Genomic DNA, 16,041 nt, shown 5'->3' with positions numbered 1-16,041 from the left:
CACACCACAGTAACGAATGAACTCACTGGGGCATTTCCCCCAGACAGGGGATTTTCACTTAATCAAATAAAAACAACAACAACCAAACAACAAAAATGACAAGTCACGCTAAGGAGAGCCTTTAAACCCTGGAAGAGGTTTAAAGAAAGAGAAAGGCAGAGAGAGAACTGCTATATATGGCTCTGGCCAATGAACTATGAAGGGCCTTCCTGGAAATCTATGGCTGTCCTGATGAAGAAGGGACAGATCCCACAAGTACCTGCCCTTCTACCCTCCTTCCTAATGCCTGGATTCCTGCCAGGGATGCAGGCACAATGCCTAGAGCGGCGGCAGCTATTCTGGAAGCATGAGAACAGAAGCCATACTTGAAGGGTACAGAGGGAGAGAGACAGAGCCCTGGGCCCTGAGAGTGTCACAAAGCCTCTGCACCAGCCCTAACCCGCTCCTTCTAGATGCTTTGTCATATGAGAAAAGGAAACCCTGCCCAGGTTTTCTCCACTCAATATCCTTGAATATCCATTCCCTGAAAGACTTGTGGTCTTGTGGGACACAAGACTTTCAGGTCTTGTGGGACACAGCAACGGACAAGACAGACAGGGTCCCTGAAGACTCTGGTGGGAGGACAGTACCAAGGACCCACAGAAACGAGGCCACGTCTGTGAGGGATAACCTTCACTTCGCTCTGTGGCCTGAACTAGGCCGACTTCCGGTCTCACCAGAACAGACCTGGTGGGCCCTGGGATAGTCCCCTCTTATTAGAATCCCGTCTGCAACATGGAGGAAGGAGTCACAGCCATAGTCTCAGAGGCGTGGCACCCCTCGGTCAGGCCCCTGGGCCAGGCAGGTCAGCGCCTCTGAGCAGCTGTACCCCACGTCTGGAAACCCTCTGGCTTGACCAGGCTGTGACAGGCCTCAGATTCCTTGGTGCTGAGTAAAGGGCTCGGGGGCCCCCGGGGGCTGGCCCAGGACTCTTGACTGCTACCCTTTAAGGGCCACCAATAAATCTTCACCAACTGCTGAAAGCTTGGTCCCCAGCCAGCTGCAGGCTGAAGAGGCCGATTATGGCCGAGACCTCCGGCTGCCGGCACCAGGCCCAGCCCTCAGCAGGTCGGGAAGCCAGGCCATGATGCGGCCACCACTGTATCATGATGCTGCCCCAGGGCCACCAAACCTGTTCTGGTGACCCCAGCCACGGTAGTCGCCAGCCCAGGTCGGCGGCTGACCCTCACCACCACTGCCCCCAACACAGCCCTGCGTCCACCTCACACTCCATGTGCCTTGAATGCCCTGGAATGCCAAGCCCTCTGGGTGTGGCCCCCCTGCTCAGCATCCCTGTCTCCGCGCCCCTGCCACCCCTTCCTGCCAGTCACCAAGCGCGGTGGATATGGTGTCCCTCCCACCTCCCAGATCCTTCTGCCTTTCTCTGTGCCCATGGCCAGGGCCCAGCCACCACCTCCTTCCCAGGACTCAGCTGTGGAGAGAGGCCGGGGCCAGAGAAGCAGTCCCTGGGCTGGGCCGGCTCTGGGAGCCAGGAACGTGTTTGTTCAGCCCAGGGGCTTGAGGGGCTGGACCTGCTGTCAGACCTGGGCTTCGGGGCCCTCTGCCCACCTGTGACTGTCTGAGGAACAGGCGGACGATTCCGTGTATAGTTGTAGCCTCGTAGTCGGTATACACTTGTGCGGTAAGAGCAGCCCGGGCCGGGTGACAATCGCAGCTCTCAGACACATACCTGCATGTCATTCAACAGCGAAAGACGCTAGACAAACGAGGAGACCACTTAGGACACGTGCTCGCCCCGAAGGCCACACACCTCACCCTCCCCAGACTCTGCACGGTGCCCCATGTCCCCACTGGCTCATGAGGCTGCCCTGATAAGACACCCCTGCTCAGACCCCACCACAGCCACGCAGGCCCGAAGGCCGGGTCTGCTTGGGTGTCCCCTCCCGGGGACGGTGCAAGTGCACGAACGTGACGGGTGACCGCACCGCTTGTTTGAACGAGCGGCACTGAGTCTCCACCACCTGCCGAGCCCCGAGCCAGGCCTTGGGGATGGAACCACGAACAAGACAAGCAGGCAGTGAGGCGCTGTAGGCCAGCGGTCGCTACGTGCACCAGGTGACCACTAGATCTCGGCCCCCCCACTCTTAGAAGTCGGAGCAAGGGCCTCTTGCCTCTTTGGGGCCGCCTCAAGCCTGGGCCCCAGGTGGCAGCTCCCGTGACTCCGGCCAAAACCCAGCTGCGGGAGGCAAATGCCAGGGATAGTCACATTAGTAAGAGCGGCACACGGACGGGTAACAATACCACTTCTTAGTAAAAGGCATCATCGAAATGGCACCTGTGGTCTTAAAATAGCTGTCCCCTCAGTTAGAGGGGTGTCAGGGGTGGGGGAAATCCACAGACCCTTGAAGGAGGCAAACCCGGTTCACTTCTCACCTTTGACCCTGCTAAGCGGTGCAGCCTAGGGCCAGGCTCACCACCTCTCTCGGTTTCCTCATGTGTAAAATGGGTACGGCAATAGGTTGGCCTTTCTTGCAAAATCACTATAAAGATTAAGATAATGGGGGCGCCTGAGTGACTTGGTTGGACGAGTGTCCGGCTCTTGGTTTCAGCTAGGGTCGTGAGATTGACCCTGCTTCGGGCGCCACACTCAGCACGTGTCTGCTTCTCCTTCTCCCTCCCCTTCGGCTCCTCCACTACCCCGACCCCCATCCCCCGCTCTATGAGCATCTATCCCTCCCCCAACCCATCCCCTTTCCCCACCGCCAGACATACTTCCTCAAGGCTGATTCTGAACACGCCCTCTCCGGCTCAAGAACTTTCAGCGGCTCCCCATGGCCTGTAGGACCCTTTCTTAGCAGCCACTAAAAGGACAGCAGAGGCTGTCCCTCTGTCTGCGCCCGGGCAGGAAAGCCAGGACCTCCTCTGAGGTCTTCTGGATCCTACAGAGGGGCGCAGCTATGAGGCCCAGAGCCCCCGCACATGCAGTCCCCCACCCCCCAAAGATACCTTGGCTATGAGGGCCCAGGGATACAAGCCTGAAGATGTCACGGCTTCACCGGCCTCGGCTCCACCCCATTCCCCTAAAACCCCACTACACTGGAGGGAAACGTGGGGGTGTTTGTGGTTGGACAAGTGTGCTATTTCCCATGGGGTTAATCTGATGTTGACATTTTCCACCCCACCCCTCAGCTGCTTTGCTGAGCAGCTCGGCTGTGTGCTCCTGCTGGGGAGGGCAGGAGTGGGGGGTCGGGGGGGGGGGCCGAGCTCTGCTCTGGAGGGATTTTCCAGAGATGGCAGCGGGCACTGCTGAAGGGGCACCTTGGCAGAGCACCTCGAGAGGGTTGGCCTGCCACATGCCTCGCCCCATCTCACCCTGTGAACATGCTGTTCTTGTCCCCATTTTACAGACTAAGAAACTGAGGATCCCCGTGGTGAACTGGTTCGCTGCGAGTACCTTCAGAATTGAGGTTTGGGCTTGAAGTGCTTTATACTTTCTTCCACACCATGAGGCCTCCTAATGCTGCTCAGGACTCTGAGATCATGACCTGAGCTGAAGGCAGAGGCTTAACCCACTGAGCCACCCAGGCGCCCCGGCTGACATTGCTTTCTTAACCCTTCTCCCTATGGGTAAAGGAATACCCTTGCCATTCACTTTTTTTTTTTTTTTCAAGATTTTATTTATTTGACAGACAGAGATCACAAGTAGGCAGAAAGGCAGGCAGTGGGGTGCGGGAGAGCATTCACTTTTTTTTTAAAGATTTTGTTTATTTATTTAAGAGAAAGAGAGAGAGCACGAGCAAAGGGAGGGGCAGAGGGACAGGAATGGGACAAGCAGACTCCTGGCTGAGCCCGGAGCCCAAAGCGGGCTTGATCCCAGGACCCTGAGATCATGACCTGAGCCAAAGGCAGACCCTTAACCAGCTGAGCCACCCAGGCCCCCCCACTTTTTTTTTTTAAAGATTTAATTTATTTTAGAGAGAGAGAGTGTGTGTATGTGCGAGCCTGGCACAGGGCTCCATGTCATGACCCTGAGATCATGACCTGAACTGAAATCAAGAGTTCGATGCCCAAACAGCCGAGCCACCCAGGCGCCCTGCCATTCATTTTTTTAATTGATTTTGCATAGATAACAAAGGCACATGATATAAAATTTAAAGAACAGAAAAGAATACAAAATGAAAAATGAGCATTCATCCCCCCCAACCCACTATCTACCCCATCACCCTCTCCTGGGGCAACACTATTACCTGGTTTCCGGTGTTTCCTTCCGGAGATTACTATGCGTATACAAACACAGCCATATACATACCATTACCAGAAATGTAGTAGCATATCTACTACGACAATAGATACCATTGTATATGCGTCAATTTCACACTGTTCAGGGACATGTGTGAGACAAACCCCTAAAAGCTGAATTACTCAGTTAAAGGACATGGACAGGCCAATTTTGATCATTAAGGACAAATTGCTCTTCACAGAGGTTGAACTGACATATACTCCCACAAGCAATGTAAGAGCGCCCGTTTCCCACATCCTCACCAACACAGTGAGTTATCAAACTTTGAATCTTTACCAGTATGATAGATGAAAAAATGGCTTGCCTTGCAGTCAATTCATTTTATAAGTTAAGACTATCTTCATGTGTTTAGGAGCCATTTGTGTTTCTTTTTCTATAAACTGTCTGTATCCTTTGCCTGTTTTTTTCTGTTCATTGGTGATCTGTTTCCTGTTGATTTGAAGGTACTCTTTACATATTAAGGAAGTTAATATTTTGTCAGTAATGTAAGTTGCAAGTATGTTCACAGAGTTTATCTTTTGGCTTGCCAATGAGTTTTTTTCACCATTTTTAAAGAATCCTTGAATATATTGGTATTTTAGGTTATAGTATCTGTTAAAATGTCAGGTTATAAAACTATTCCTACCTGGCTTTTTTCTAGTACTTTTATGCCATTGTTTCTGTGTCATTTCCTCTTCTCAATTACTTGTGTGCCCTGGTTTGTACCACTTTTCAGGCCCTGATTATATTGTCTCTTCTATCTGCTTGTGTGTTAGTCTGGAGTGGAGGCTGAGTCAGGCAAGGGAGAAGCTAGACACGGAGTTGGTATCCATTACGTGTGTCCACAGGCTGCCTGGGTTCCTGGAAGGGAAGGAGTAACAGATACACAGGAGGCCACGTGCTGTGCGGGAAAGAGCATTGTACAAGAAGCCACTTCTGTTTTCCTCACCTTGTGTCCTGACTTACTTTTCCGTGCCTCAGTTTACACGTTGTATGAAATCAGACATCTCCCCTGCCATGGGTATTCAGTGGCTACTTGTGGAAGGATATTAAACAGAAAAAGCAGAGAGATTGTACAAAGAGGAACAGTAGGGACCTCCAGAACCAGCTCGGCTCCTAGGCCACAGTGCACCCTCCTCTTCTCTAAGAGTCAGATTGAGTAGCCCGCCCTAGATGCTCACCAAGCTCCCTCCCTGCTCCTTATCTCTACCCCCTGCCGAGCTCTTTGTTCTTTGCGTCTGGTGGCTGGAGTTCAGCCTGAGTTGTGGCAATCAGGGAAGACCTCCAGGAGGAGGAAGACCTCCAGCCAGGCTCTGATGGACTGAGACCTGAGTCTTGAATGCAGCCTGGGAGCCAAGCTTGAGAGGAGGGGCTTGTACTGAGCCCCTGCTTTGTAACACACAGACTTACCTTACTTGGCAATTGTTACTACCACCCAGTGAAACCAGCAGGACTGGATTCCCATTTTACAGATGAGAAAACTGAGGCTTTGAGAGGTTGAATAATTCACCCAGGATCCTACAGCCAGTACGTGAGAGAGCTGGGGCTCGAATGCAGGCTGAGGATGAGCAGAAGCTTGTTCCTGGCTTCTTCAAGGGCTTGGTGGGGGCATCAGGGAGCCTGGGCCAGGGTGAGGACAGTGGTTGGTGGCCCATGGCTCTCCTTCAGGGCAGGAGGGTGGGTGGGAGAAGCATCCAGAGCTGGGAGACAGGAGGCCAAGGGCCCACAGATGAGGCAGGAGGTGGGCGGGCCAGGTGCACAGCGCCACAGCTGGCCCCACACAAAGGCTGGAACAGGGACCACATCATTTCCAGGCTGGCCTGGCCCACTCCCTGCTTCTCGGCCCATGCGTCAGCCGAGGCTTGCAGAGCTCATGGCAGGGTTTCCCTGGGCCTGGGTGCTGCAGCCCCGGCCAGCCCTCCATCTCCACTACAGTCCTGTGACGGGAACAGAAAGCAGGGGTCCGTCCTTCTGCCTCAAGCCAGCTACTCGAGCAAACAATCGGGGGACCAGCAAAGGCCGGCAAAGCCTGCAATTCCTGTCCCTGTGGCACTGAGGGTGCTCTGGCACGGGACACACACCTTCCCATCCCACGGCCCTCGCCCCGGCCAGCGCCCCACAGCAGCTCCCATCACACACCCACCTTCCGCGCCTGCCCCCCAACTCTTGAGTTCGAGAACCTGATTTACTGCGGTGGACGCTGTGAAGCTCAGAGCGGGCCGTGTCCTGGGAGAGGGGGTGTGTGACGGAACGAGGGGAGGAGTCCCGGGGCCCCACAGTGGAACGGACTAGAACTCGGGATTCCTAACTCCCACTCCCGTGCTCGCTGACCTGCCTTCTGCCATCTCCCGGAAGCCCCAGGAGGAGAAGCAGAGACACCACGCCCCTGCAAAAGGAAAAGCATGGAGACATGAATGTTCTTCTGACGGCTGGTCCTACAGCTCACACTGTGACCCAAGGCCGGTCCCGGCCACCTCCAGGCCCCAGCTCCCCCGGCCCCACAGGCGGAGCTGGGCCCAGTGACATCAAGGGCTCCAGTGAGCACCTGAGTCCGCCTCTCCTTCTCCCTCCCAGAAACCACAGGGGACAAACGGCCCGGTCCCTGGACCTGTTCCACACGAGCTCATATTGACGTAGGGCTGTTGCCTTTGGCCATGCGCGGAGGCTGTGTTTGCTCTGGCAGGACCCCCAGCCTGGCTCACACCCCTCTGGGCTTCAGCTGAGCTGGCCAGGCCGGGAGGGGCCAGGTGGAGCCCGCGGGCCCCATGGGCTGGGAGGCCAAGTGGAGACCACGAGAGGCCCAGGGCACAGTCCCACGACTCCCACCCACCCAGTTTTGAAAGCTTCTAGTGTGTTTAAAGAAGAAAAAAATGAAGAACAGCCCAAACACAGTTATAAAACACCTGGGGTTTTTTAATGTTGTGTTTCATAAATAAACTCTCTCGGCGCCTACACACACTGTTCCCCCTCATGTGGGAACCACACCGCCAACTTAAACTCGAGACCCTTCCTTGAAGAAACGGCTGATTCCAGGGTTGGGCCAGGGATGGAACGAGGTAACAGAATGTCTTTTGGTGCCAGGAAGTTAGGAAGTGTTCGAGAATGACGGGGACACAGGAGACGGCCTCTGGAGAGAAAGGCCTCTCCAGCACCTTTGGAGCAGCAAAATAAAAAAACGTGAGTAACACGCTCTCATGCCCTGAACACAGTCCTCGCTGTGGAAACCCTAAGTCCTTGCTGACGTGAATAAACGAACAAACAAATTAAAAGTTTGATGAGTAAGGGCCAATTTACATGGTCTCGAGGTCCCTCCCTGCGAAATGCGGGGGTCGGGGGGCGAGGTGCCGGGAGGCAACCCCGGTCAGTGGATCTGGGGGACTTCATCAGCGTTATTTGTGGGGACAAGGTCCCTGCAGGCAGGAAAGAGACACTAACTATCAAAGGGCTGGGTCTGCACTGGAACAACTTAACCTCCCATGGTTAAGGGGCGTAGCTTTTGGTGCTGTACTTGCAAGTTTCCGATGTATGTTTGAGAGGGTTAGAAAAGAAGAGGGTGGAGCCAGGGTGGAGGGGGCGGGTCATGACTCTGTTTCCAGCCCAGACACCCAGGAGAGGCCAGGAGGAGAAACAAGCTGCCTCGAGAAAAGCCGCCTCCCCCTGCCCCCCTGATCTCCTTGTGTTCCAAGCACCTCCAGCAAATGTCCAGAGAGGGCACAGCCCTGCCTGAGGCCACACAGCCAGGAGGCAGCCAGGCACCTGCAGCTGCCTTCATGGTGTGCTCCTCTCTCCCCACTCAAGACTTCGGAGGCCTCCCCGGGATGGTGGGCAACTGCTCATTCCGCAGGGCTGGCAATAGACAGAAACGGAGCCCACCCTTTGATCCCCCTTATCTGCACATCTGTTAGTTAAGTTCGTTCTCCTCTCTAGGCCGCCATCCCCCATCTGGACCAAGGTACAAGCTCAGTCTCTTTGATGCTCTTGCTAGTGGCTTTCTATGCAGCCAGGGGCAAAGAATTGGGTTTGATCGCTCCACCTCCGACCTACTGGTCGACCTCGGCCAGGTCACTCAACCTCTCTGTGTTTACTTCCTTGTCAGCACGTGGAAGGATAACATGTTCAAATACCTACCAGTGCCTCTCTCCCTGGAATTTCCTGGGTCTCCACCCTGCCTCCCGCCATGCCGTGCCTCCTCTCCAGTCCCCACGGGGCAGCTGGGTGTGCTGCTGACCTAGGGAATAACACAGAAGAATGCAGACAACACAGGAGTCCAATTCCTTGGCTTCTGAGTACAGAAAATGGGGAAGCCCGCGCACTGAGCCAGAGAAGTCCCCCAGCCTTAAGAGCAGGTGGACTTCTAAGCGACAGAGGAGGCAGGCCATGAGCCGTGGTGGGAGCTGGGAGGCTGGGGGTCCCTGGGCCTCTGTGCTGCAGTCAGAGTTCACCACAAGGCTCTGGAGACCTAAGACAGAGGGAGGGACCCAGGATCAGCCGAGAGCAGAGGTACTTACTGCCTGGCACTGGAGCCAAGGACACGGCCCTCCGCCCCCTGGCAAGTGCCCCGAGAGCTCTCTCCCCAGAGGGGCAGGTGCAGGACCATGCCTCCCCTGTGCCTTGGAGGCACAGGCAGAACAATGATCCAGGGACCCAGGGAGAGTCTCAACAGGACATTGTGATCAGGAACAAGGGAGGACCCAGCAGGACCCCGCAGGGAGTAGACAAGAACAGGGACAACAGACACAGAGTGACAATGTCGGGGTCTCATGGGCCCAGTGTCCCAGGGCCACCTAAACCCCCAGACCTTAGGCAACCCAGAGGCTAGGGGACCAACAGTAACTACTAGGTGCTGATGTTCTCGTGACTTTGGGGCCGAAGACACTAAACAGGAATTTGGGTCAGTCCAGAAAACAGAACGAACACTGCCTTCCTCACACATCTGTGTTTGCAAATCACGACTGCTCCCCAGCCCATGTTCTGGGAGAGAAGGGAACAGGCCAGCGGCGGGCTTGAAGCAGACCCCCACCGGCTGGGGAGGCCAGCCAGGCCCCCGCACCCTCCCCGCGCTCAGCAACGGTCTCAGCCGGCAGCAGTGGAGGTGTTCACACCCCGGCCACTGGCGAGTCCCAGCAACCAGGGGGAACTGTGGCAGTTGCCTCTGTTTTCAGAGCTCCTGTTTACCGGCAAATGCTTGGATAGAACCTGCCCCGCGGGGTGGTCAGGACATTGACAAAGATTCTACAGCAGGTTCAGGAAGCAGCAGCTGCTGCCAGGCTGTTTTCTTAACAAAGAGACAAACAGGTCTGGCCCCACCTCCGAGCCCTGTCCCTTCCACTGCTGGGGTCGAGTTTGAGGGGATCATCAAAGCCGTCCTCTGCGAGGGACCCCCTAAAACAGCCTTTTCTTGAGGATGCTACCCTGGAAGATTTGCAAGGCCCCGGAGGAGGCCAGCCAGACCTTTTCGGGCTCTCCCAGGTAAGCCGGGAACACGTCGGTCTCCAGGCAGGACCCAGAGCTAGCAGTGGGGTAACGTGTCCCCCCCTGGGGCAGCCAAGCCAAGAGGGAGAGGCACCCCCGGGCACCCGGACACTTATCTGGAGCCAACTACGCAAAGCCTAAAGCACTTCCAGAGGGAAAATTCCAGAGTTGTTTTGTCCCGTCCCATGGGCTGTGTCTGCATTTGTCATCGGCCGACAGGGAAATGGCTTTCTTCCTGGTCTCGAGCTACCTGGAATGGCCCGTCACACACCGCCGAGGCCTCACAGCCAAGTGACACTGGGATCCTTTGTGTTATTTTATTTTTGTTTTTAATTTACTTCGGTTCAGGATGCCCCTCCTTGGCCCAGAGGCCACACTGCCATCCATAGAGCAGGACACTTCAGGATCCTGAGCTCATGCCACCCAGCCCGGGCTTAGGGAATCCAAGGCCTCTGCTGGATTCCGGCCACTGACCGGCCACGGAGTCAAGAGGAGTGGTGAATGAGGGTGAGTGGGGGATTTCCAGGCCTCCCTGGTGGGGGGCAGCTTATTTGGATGAGGACAGAGAGCCCTGACTAGGTGCCCCAAAATAATTCATGTGGCCAGGGCTGGGAGCCAGCCCCTCCATGGAAAATTTAAATTAATTCTTCTTGGCTGCAGGTCCAGACCTCCTCAGGGGCCACCTGGAATCACCTGATTGCTGGGGTTCTACTGGTTCCAGAAGCCCAAGGAAGCCCATCCCCGGTCTCTGGGCTCCCTTGTGGAGCCAGAGGTCAGGAAATGTCCCCACGAGGATGACCCAGCTGTCAGCTCCTCGGACTGCCCAGATGTCCCACCTCCAGCATCGCACAGGAGGGGAAACTGAGTCCAGAAAAGGCAGACTAAAACCCTACGCACAGAAGGGAGGTTTGCCCAGTGCAGGTGTCGGGCACTTCCCTAAGGGCAAATCAGCTGCGTCAGTGGGCATTGAGGGATGAATCGGGGAGCAGAATGAGGGAGCTGCCAAAGTTCAAAGACAGGGAATCTCAGCTTGAGTCAGCGATGGGCCTTGCAGGGGCCCCACCAGTGCAGGTGCGTGCAGGAAAGACAAGAGGATGAGAAAGACCCACCCAGAAGCAAGGCAGGCAAAGGCAGAGGTGGAGACACACGACCCCCGCCCCACGCCACTTGGCAGACCACAGAACCCTCAAAGCACAGTTCTTGTTTCACAGCAAAAGGCCATCCCCAGGCCACACGGTGGGACAATGGCAGAGCTGGGCTTGAGCCCCATCCCTGATCCTGAACAGTGTGTCCTTCCCATGACCTGACGCTGCCCACCCAGGGGCTGGAGAAGCCAAGAATGGGCCCCAGGGACCCCACCTCTGCCCTGCAGCACCCTGCACTTGGACCTGGGCTGGAAAGGGTCTGGCCTTGGAAATTTTCTTGTTCCCCAGAGTCCTCAGGGAAGAGAGAGCCTGGGGCCTCAGAGTCAGACGGATGGAGCTCCACTCGAGGTTTGCTGACAGCCACGGCCAACGTCGCTGAGTTCCCGCCGGCCGGGTGCAGCATCTCCATCCCCCAATACTCAGAAGGAAGTGCTGGTATTACCCCCACTTTACAGATAGGGTTCCGGGGCACAGAAGATAAGCACCCTGCTCAAGGTCACCCAGTATTAAGGAACCAGTCCAGGAGGTCAGCGCCGGGTTCTCTGACCCCAAAGTCGTCACCAACCGCTTCCGTCCTCAGGCAATACACCAACCCTCCGCCCAACCCCCAGCCTCGGACCCTCAAAACTACAGTGACTCCTAAGGGGGGTGGTGGGTGTGATTATCTGCTTATCAGGGACTTTTCCTAGCCAGAGAGCCTGTGTGCCCTGAAGCCCCCATCCCCTTGACCTTCCCCAGGCTCTCCGGCACCAAAGACCTGGCCTAGCCCCTCTGGCCCAGCAGGGATTCAGGTGAACTGGGGCCGCTCCAGGAGGCCTGGCGAGGGCAGGGACTGGGCAGCCAGGGGAACACAGGCCCACTTCATCCTCTGCTCAGCCTGCTGGACCCTCCCTGCCCTTCCAGGACCCACTGGGGACTTGGGGTTTGCATACATCTGATTAGCATAAACTAGCAGCTAGCAGCAGGAGGGAGGAATGCTGCATTCCAGGGGGACCCAGTCTTGTTTTTGGAAACCTTATGGAGTTCTGCTGAGGGCTCCCTTGTTCCGAGGCCACTGGATGGTGGACGGGTGTTTGTGTACCCGGCAGAGCCCCTCCCAGCCCCTGGTGAGCCCACGGCCCAGAGGCTCCAAGGATAACACAGAGGGAGAGAGCATGATGCTCAAGAGGGTGCCGGATGCCTCAAGGAACGTGGTGTCCTCAGACTCCAGACCCTCACCCAGGGCTCTCAACACACTGAGAGAGACCTCTGTCCCAGGTAGTGGGGTTTGCAGGGGGAGTGACCCAATGGCCTCTTCCAATTTGCCCAGCCAGGGAGCAGGCCAGGGCTACCCCCACAGAGCCCTTTTAGCCGGGCACTCCAACCCGGTTCCTTGGTGATGAAGCAGATCCGATCTTCCAAGAAAAAGTAGAGGGATCTTCCATCCCAAAAGGCCCACTGTGTGCCAGGACCAGGGCTGGGTGCCTTCTGTGTCGTGAAAGGACCCACGAGTGACATAAGGGCACGGAGGTAGCTTTTTTCTCCCAAACACCCCCTTCCCTCTGCCTCCGATAACCGGCAATCTTTAGAGTCGTTCTTTAGATGAACTAAGAGGGGGAGCCCTGGAACCAGACGAGGTTCAAATCCCCGCCGCACCGCTCACCAGCTGCGTGCCTCTCTGCTTCAGTGCCTTTCCCTGTAAAATGGGGTCATTGTGGTGAGCAGTCAGTAAAGTCCAAGATCAAGGCCCCTGTGGGTTCAGTGTCTGGTGAGCACCTGCTTCCTGGTTTGTAGACAGCTGTCTTCTTGAAGGTCCTCACGCGGCAGAGGACAAGGGAGTTCTCACGGTCCCTTTTTAAGGGCACTAATCTCATTCCTGAGGGCTCTGCACTCTTGACCTAATCGGCTTCAGAAGGTGAAGCTCCTCACACCGTCACCTTGGGGGTTGTTCCAACATATAAATGGAGGGGGGGGTCCACAAATATTTCACCTAGAATGCAGAGTGTCCTGGGGTTGCGGGGAGCTGCTTGGGGATGGAGCCCAAAGTCACAGCCTAGTCCCAGGGTCCAAGGAGGAAGGGAGGGAAGGAGCTTTGCCTCCTCGTCTGTCCTCGTCCTGTCCCTCCTGGAACAACACGTTGGCCCTCTGTTGGATGGCTACGGAAGAAGAGAGAGAGCCTGGGTCTGAGCTCCAGCGCCGCCATTTTCTGAACAGCCCACTTCTCTGAACTCAGTTTCCTCACATGTAAACTGGGGATAATAGTCCTTATCCGAGTACATTAGCATGAAATAGACTGTCCCAATGAGAGCCCTCAGCGCCCATTTAACACCCTGCCAACGTCCAGTTCTCCATCCCCCCCCCCCCACACACACACACAGAGCACTGATGGCCTCAACCCTCCAGGAAGCCAAAGGGCCTCAGACATGAAGGAACTTCCATGTTCTCGAGGGATCCCCAGGGCAGGGATGGCAAACCCCATTTTAGAGATGGGGAAACTCAGGGAAACTGAGGTTCAGAATGATTCAGTCTCAGCTATTCATGGGACACAGCTTGTTCCAAGGTCACACAGCTGGTTTATGGGACCTCTCAAACTTTGATGCAATTGCCCCACATCCCCACTTCAGGGCTGAGAGCCCACGTGGGAGAGATGAGGGTCAGGCAGGTGGTGTGGGTCTAATGGGAGGTGAACCCTGAGGGTTCTGCTCAGCTTCCAGAGGCTTCGGAGCTCTGCCCTCCCCACTCCCTCCAAGCCTAGACTCTGGGTCCTGGGTTGAGGGCTCCCCATGCTGGCCATGAAGGGAAAGTGTCCCCAGCTCCTGGAAAGCCCAGGGAAGGCAGCTGGTGGGCAGGCTAGGAGCCTGACCTCAGAGGCTGCATGACTTCTGTGAGGTTCTCCGCCTCTCCAAGCTCTGGTTCTTCCTCTGCCAAGTGGAGATAATAGCGTTGTAATAAATGAAATAATTCTGCAAAGCGCCTGGGACCATGCCCAGATCGGGAGTTCTCAAACCTGAGTGCCCCTCAGAATTACCCAGAATGTTGGTTAAAACCCAGCTAGCTGGGAGCTTCCCATTCCATCAATCCTTGGTGAGGACTAAGAATTGGCACTTCTCAAAAGCTTTCAGATGATTCTCAAGCTGCTGGTCTGGAGGAAATAGTGCTCATTTAAAAATAGAAGACATGGTCAGTTAAGCTTGTGACTCTTGGTTTCAGTTCAGGTCCTGATCTCAGCGTCATGAGATCGAGCCCCGTGTCAGCCTCTGTGCTCAACAGGGAGTCTGTTTGAGCTTCTCCCTCTGCCGCTCCCCGCCACTCACGTGCTCACTCGTTCTCTCTCTCCCCCTTTCTCTGAAATAAATAAGCATGTAAAAATAAATAAATAATAAAAGACGGAGAAGCACATAAAAAGTTGCTCAACAGCATTAATCATTAGAGACCTGCAAATCAAAACTACAAAATACCACTTCATACCCAGGAGGACAGCTACTACAGAAAACAACACTGGAGATAACAGCCAAAGGGAATGTAACCTAACCGCAGAAAAGGGTTTGCAATTCCTAAAAAGAAGCCAAGCCTGGAATTACCATGTGATCTAGCAGTTTCACCTCGGGCCATCCTCCCGAAAGGACTAAGGGCAGGGTCTCAAACAGATACCTGCACACCCATGTTCACAGCAGCGCTGGAAAGGGAGAAGCTGCCCGAGGGTCCATCCAGGGATGAAGGGATAGACAACGTGTGGTTCACACGTACAACGGAATATCATTCAGCCTTAAACAGGAAGAGAATTCAGACACCTGCTACCGTGTGGATAAACCTTGGGGACATTATGCAAACTGAAATAAGCCAGGGACAAATGGACAAGTATGACAGCATTCTGCTTGATACAAGGCAGCCCCAGTAAGCCAAGTCATAGAGGCAGAAAGTAGAATGGGGGTGGCCGGGGGCCAGGGGAGGGGAAACAGGAAACTAGTGTTTGATGGATATGGAGTTTGAGCTTGGGAAGATAGGAGAGTTCTGGAGACGGATGGTGGGGACGGTGGCACAAGTGTGAGTGCTTAATGACGCTGAACGGCACATTTACAAATGCTTAAAACGCCAAATTAGGTTATGCATATTTTACCATAAATAATAAATAAATAAAAGAGCACTGGAGCCGAGACCCAGAAGATGGGTGGGCATTCCTTCCTCCAAAGAACGGGAGAGCCTCCAAGGAGAGGGAACTGGGAGTCCAGCCTGAGAGCCAGAGTTCTCAGAGCATCCCAGGGCCCGAGAGGCCGGCAGCAAACTTGATCACTGAGACTCCTGAGTCCTGATCTCCTCGTCCAAAATATGAGCAATATCCACCGTCCTCACAGAGTCAAGGAACCCCTGTTATCTCCCCAGAAACGGGAGGGAGAAAAAAGCCCAGCAAGGACCTTGATTTCTCTGAAGTAGGGATGTGGGTTTCAGGGTTACATTTTGGGGCCAAAAGCTTTCCAGGAACTGTAGCAACCCCACTTCCACCCATCCCCCCACCAAAAGGAAAGAAAGCTGTTTCCCCTCCAGCTGGGCTCCCAACCCCCGCCCAGCAGAGAACTTGGAGACTGGGGCCTGGACGAACAGGGTTCTGAGAAGCCACCAGGGGGCGCACTACACCAGTAAACCCAGCACGTGTTCAGCTCTGGACCAAGAACCCAGAGATGACTGTCCTGAGGGCACCTTCCCGGACTGAGGATTCCAGGATCTGTTGAAAGCTCCCCCTGGGTGGGTTTCACCCTGAGTCATGGATTCACAGCCACAGAGCTGGAAGGTGCTTAGAATGGGGACATTTTTACAGAGCGGAGGAGCCTTGGCCACATGGCAGGTCAGGGCAGAATAGGACTGGAACACCAGTTACTTGCATTCCCCAGTACACTCACACCTGCCCTGGAGAGCTCTGCCCAGAGAGACCAGGGACCAAGACAAAATGGAATTGTGGGCACAGCACTATAGCATTCCCACCATCCCCAGGATGTTGAGTCACAGGGAAACTGAGGAACAGAGAGGCAGAGATGATCTGCATACGTCCCAAGCAAGTCAGAGCCCCAAGATGGTTCCCAGTGAGCCTCCTCTGCTCCTCCAAGGGGCTTATTAGGGGATAGGGCTGCGATCGGCCAGGCCAACCAGGCCCGTAGTTGTTGCCTCAAAGCC

Source organism: Mustela erminea, chromosome 10 (assembly GCF_009829155.1).
Source record: "Mustela erminea isolate mMusErm1 chromosome 10, mMusErm1.Pri, whole genome shotgun sequence".
Taxonomy (NCBI): Eukaryota; Metazoa; Chordata; class Mammalia; order Carnivora; family Mustelidae; genus Mustela; species Mustela erminea.
Note: the sequence above shows the minus strand (reverse complement) of the source record.